The following is a 5,000-nucleotide window of genomic DNA, read 5'->3' as shown; positions in this document are numbered from 1 at the left end:
CTCTCTCTCTCTCATTGCCGTGTGTCGTGATTCCCTTCTTTCGGGAACTCCATTTCTTGTTGTATTTTTGGTTTGCCTTTCCTTACTGCAGGATGCCTTTGGTCTTGGTCTCCTCGGAAAAAAAAGGTTGAGGTTCAAGGTGAGTTAGGGTGAGAGGAAGAGTGAGGAGGAGAGGGTAAGGATAAGAATGAGAAAAGAGAGAAAGAGTTTATGCAAAGGAGTGGAAATGAGAGTGACCGACGGACAGACGGACAGACAGACAGACAGACAGACAGACAGACAGACAGACAGACAGACAGACAGACAGATAGACAGAAGGTATGAAGGTGAATGGTAGAGTAAGAGGTAGGATGAGTAAGTGATTGAGTGATATTGAATAACTAGGTGAGGGAGTAAGTAGGCATGGGTCAATGAGTGTGTTGCTGAGTAAGTGAATGAGTAAGTGAGGAGGAAGAAGGTTAAGAAGAATGAGTGAAGGAAAGGGCTTACAAACTATGCTCTTGACATTTCAGAATGTATTTATTATTTAGTCCAATGTATTTTTATTATTGCATGAAAATCAATAAGAGTTATAATAAAAAGGTATAATCCGGTGTGATATACTGTCATGACTTCGTTAGCGTTAATGCAGTCTGTAATCAAGCGATTTCATGTCATAAATACGTGTCCCCATTGGTAATACAGTTAACAATAGTAAATTGTACAGTTCATGGCGGTGATATTTCCTGTATTAATTTATTCGTTTTCTCATAACGTGTCCACTTGCCGTTACATGATCGCCAACAGTTCGTGTGCGTGCCTGTGTGGGTGCGAGGATGCCATGTCTTTACAGGTTCGTGTTCAGAGCCGCATTTATGAAATCGCAACACTAAAATAACCTTTTGTTTTTGCAGGGTGGCGTGGGTGTCTGATGCCGGGGGTGTGAACAGCTGTGTAGCGGGGAGCCTCACCAGGCTCTCTACCTCAGGTAGGAGGGGTGCGTAGGAGAAGAAGGAGGAAGGGAGGGAGGTAGGGAGGGAGTAGAGGAAGTAGGAGGGAGGTAGCTTAGAGGTATGGTAGAGGGGAGAGAGTGAATGGTCTCTTCCCCACTCCGCCTTAATGATCTGGGTAAGGATACACTCGGTGGGGTTAGGGAGAGGAGAGCGTTGGGTTGCCTCATGCTAGGGAATAATTGGAGGACAAGGGCTTCTCCGTATGACAGGAGCCTTGGTTTTAGATGTAGGTTTAGGTAGGAATTGTGATATGAACATAGATGTATACATATTTATTTTCATTAGTCTTGATATTATGTGTAAAGAGAGATTAGGCTGTTAGGTTGGGTTAAACACGTAGGGATGTACACTGCAAGATTTTCGTGTTGTAGAACGGAATGATTGTATATCCGTTTTGTAGCCAGTAATTGTCGAGGTTTAACACTGTACATACGATAAGAGAGTCTGAGCTTATTTAGCGAACATAAATATGACATTACGTGATATGTATGCCATGGTTGTCTTATATATATGAGTTGTTAGTACTACTACGGTTAGATAAAATGTATTATGGGTAGAAGAGAGAAGAATTAGAAGAAAGAAGAAAGAAGAAAGAAGAAAGAAGACTCAATGAAGAGGAAAGCAAGTCAACGGCTCATTGCACCGGCCCTCCGAGTCTACGTCGAAGGTGAGTACACGCTACTTTTTTTTTTACTTGTTTGTGCTTCTCTGGAAAAGATGCTTGTTCATTTCTAAGAATGTGTGGGTACCCAGAAGTGCTGCTTATTATTATTTTTTTTTCAAGAGTGTAGAGGTTTACAAAGCGTTTGGTTTTGTAATGCGTTGGTTAGGAGTCTTGTTTACTATGTTGGTATGGTGTTGGTTTGTAGTTTAGTGTTTTTGTGATACTGTTGTGACCACTCGTCATCCGGTGAATGCACAGTAGCCTCTATACAAGGTGTTGGCCGACTTGTATCAAAACCCGTTCAGAAATGAGAAACAGGGCTGACGGTACAGGTTGTCTTTTCGGGAAGACAACTCTACTCTTGTGTCGTGAGTAGTGTAACTCGGCTATTGGGTTCCGTAGACTTTCGGCTCTATTTATTGTATATCCAACTGTCATTGAAGATACAATTTTTTTTTTTTCTCGCACATTTCATACCATGCGACAGGGTAACAATGGCCACCATACGATAATCAATTCATGGTAAGGCTGTCATCAATCATCTATGGTGAATCGATACCCTAGCGAGAGCCGTTAGACAAATAGTCAGCGTGTGTGTTTACGTGATCGATTGTTTTATGAGGACTTGTGAATTATAAATGGGGCAAGGAATGATGGCCTGGGTTAATGAGATTATACGCAAGTGTGATTAAGGCAATAAATAACGGTTGTGTTTCCATGACAGTTACTAGCACTAGATGCAGGGGAGTACATAGCATAAACATGTGAAATAAGACCAGGAAGAAACGAGGAGCAAGAAAAGGGAAGGCACCAGAGGGATTCGGGGAGCCGGAGAGGAGACGTATGGTAGGCAAGGAAGGAAGGAGGGAAGAAACAAAGAGAGAAAGAAAGGAGATATAAAAAAATAATAATAACTAGATGCTTGTTCGCTCGTAGAACATGGGACTTTCCTTCCTTCGAGAAGGAAGCGAGGCTTTCTTGAATTCCTGCCACACAGCTTAATAACGACAGCAAACGCTGGAAGCAGATCTACAAAATTTAAATAGACTTTTACGAAAGGGGAGGAAAGGAAGGGGGTGGGGAGTGTGGGGGCGGTTCTGGACAATGGTGGACGCGCCAGGCGGATTGGGAGAACACGGGGAACAGTTTTCAGGCCGGGGGGGGAGGGGAGGGGGGGCTTTTGGGAGAAAGGGAGGGCGAATGGAGGTAGGAACCCAGTCGTACGGAGACAAAGAGAAGCAGACAGGCAAGGTAGCGGGCAGCCAAGCGGGCAGACGGGCAGGCAGCAAGCAGCCAAGCAGGCAGACAGGCAGGCAGGCAGGCAGGCAGGCAGGCAGGCAGGCAGGCAGGCAGGCAGGCAGGCAGGCAGACAGGCAGGCAGGCTAACACGGTGACAGGCGGGCAAGCAGGCAGATGCGAGATGGATAATCAAGCAGCGAGTATAGAGGTAATTAAGCAGTAGAGACTCAGATCGATGAGCAGGAAGACACCTCCGCGGCAGGCAAGGCAATCTAAAGGAAGGAAGGAAGGAAGAAGGCCAAAGGAGAAGGTAATTGAAAAGGAAGGAATGAAGTAAGGGAAGAATAAAGGGCGGGAGTGAGTGAGCGAGCGAGGAGATGATAGTACTGAAGGCGCGACCTCCGCGCGGGCTGGACTCTGGAGGAACCTGGAAGCTGAAGAGCGCGAACGAGGAGGAACGGAAGGGAGGGAGAGAGAGGAGAGAGTGAGTGGGTGAGTGAGTGAGCGAGTGAGTGGGTGGGTGGGTGAGTGAGCGAGTGAGTGGATGGGTGGGTGAGTGAGTGTGAGTGGGTGAGGGAGTGAGTGAGTGAGCGAGTGAGTGGATGGGTGGGTGAGTGAGTGTGAGTGGGTGAGGGAGTGAGGGAGTGAGTGAGTGGGAGTAAGAGAGTGAGTGAGTAGAGAGTCCGATGGGTGTTGAAAGAGAGTAGGGTCGCGAACAGGGAGCGAAGGATAAAAGTTGCGGGCCACAACAGCGTCAGACCGGCTTTTAGGGTCGGCCGAGTACTGGCCATGAGGCGCGGGAGAGGCACGAGGAGGACGAGGACAAGGGCAGGGATGAGGAAAAGCAGAAAGGAAAAGGAAAGGGGAAGGTGGAGAAGAAGGAGAAGGAAAAGGTGAAAGTGGAGAAGGAAAAGGAGAAGGAAAAAAAGGAGGAGGAGGAGGAGGAGGGGGAGGAGGAAAGGAAAGGAAAGGAAAGGAATCGCCCTGCAGAGGCCATGTACACGTCCGTGTACACGTGCGCTTGCGTGTTTTTCGTTATTCATGCCGTCCTGAGTAAGAGGATTTTGGAAATCATGCTGAATTATTAGCGTTGTCTACTCTATTTTACTCCTTCCTAAACATCGGCCAAAGAGTGTGTTCCAGTGCGGGCGAAGTCGGGAAGATGGTGCGGGTCCGTTGTCACAGGAAAGAGAGGTCTCAGCAAGCGGGATTTGGGCGGGCAGTGGGGCGGGTCGGGGCCGGTGGGGGGCGGGGCCTGTCATGGCGGGGACAGAGGAATTTAACCAGGGGAGAGCGAGAGTGTGAGGGAAATCGTGAAAGATGTGTCATAGCCTAGACGAAAGGTGGAAGGGAAGGAGAGAGGAAAAGAGGGCGGGAGGAAAGGAGAGAGAGAGAGAGAGAGAGAGAGAGAGAGAGAGAGAGAGAGAGAGAGAGAGAGAGAGAGAGAGAGAGAGAGAGAGAGATTCATCGGTTAATTTTAAAGGGTCAGAAGAGAGTAAAGGGGAAATGTGTACACTCAGGGAGGAAAAAAAAGTGATATTTTTTCAAGTCCCAGATACGATGTAGCTTAATGAACATCGGGGAAGGGGGAAAGGGCGCAAGTGGATGAAGATATGTAGATGAGAAGGCCAAGTAATGATCGGAGAGGAAGGCAATCGATAAAGCGAATAGGGAAGAGGCGAGGCCGGATAAGGAAGATTTGGGAAAAGGCAGGCAGCGCCGAGAGTGAGATGCAACCGTGGGAAGCAAACAGAGCAAGTGAGGAACAAGAAGCGACGTGGTCCGGCAAGGGGACTCGCGGGGTGAGATCGTGGGCGTGCAGGGGCGTAGGTACGAAGACAGCTTTAAGCGCCGTCAGTAATGAGGGCGTGAGGGAGTAGGAGGCCGCCCATGGCTCGCAATCAATACTAGGATCAATGTTGCCTGCAGAACCTTAACAACTTGTGGCCTGTTGAGTCCCGGCCGTCGTACATCATGGCTCGCGTGTGCCAGTGTCGCAGGTGTCACACGGTGCCACACTGCCACATGGTGCCATACGGTGCCGCCGGGACGGGACGTGTGGCTCCCCGCGGACGCCCTTGTAGGTTGCCAGATATTTCGTTTTT

General features: G+C 48.4%; 2 protein-coding genes across 4 annotated transcripts in view; both read left to right on the top strand.

Moving 5' to 3' along the window:
- Positions 1-5,000, top strand: part of Nca (neurocalcin homolog) — a 606,106-nt gene that overhangs the window by 278,608 nt on the left and 322,498 nt on the right. For 2 of the 3 annotated variants that reach the window (XM_086538702.1, XM_086538704.1), the window contains exon 2: positions 894-967. The exons of the other annotated variant lie outside the window; for it this stretch is intronic. The gene's annotated coding sequence lies outside the window, so the exon portion shown is untranslated. The remainder of the gene's footprint in view (positions 1-893; positions 968-5,000) is intronic. 3 annotated transcript variants of the gene reach the window in all.
- LOC122253936 (neuronal calcium sensor 2) overlaps positions 1,004-5,000 on the top strand; it is a 305,547-nt gene continuing 301,550 nt past the window's right edge. The window contains exon 1 of the mRNA XM_086538705.1: positions 1,004-1,659. The gene's annotated coding sequence lies outside the window, so the exon portion shown is untranslated. The remainder of the gene's footprint in view (positions 1,660-5,000) is intronic.

This window comes from Penaeus japonicus, unplaced genomic scaffold (genome assembly GCF_977035675.1).
Source record: "Penaeus japonicus unplaced genomic scaffold, GWHDUDI00000001_assembly GWHDUDI00000007, whole genome shotgun sequence".
In the NCBI taxonomy this organism is placed as follows: domain Eukaryota; kingdom Metazoa; phylum Arthropoda; class Malacostraca; order Decapoda; family Penaeidae; genus Penaeus; species Penaeus japonicus.
Note: the sequence above shows the minus strand (reverse complement) of the source record. Positions and strands in the feature narration are given on the sequence as shown.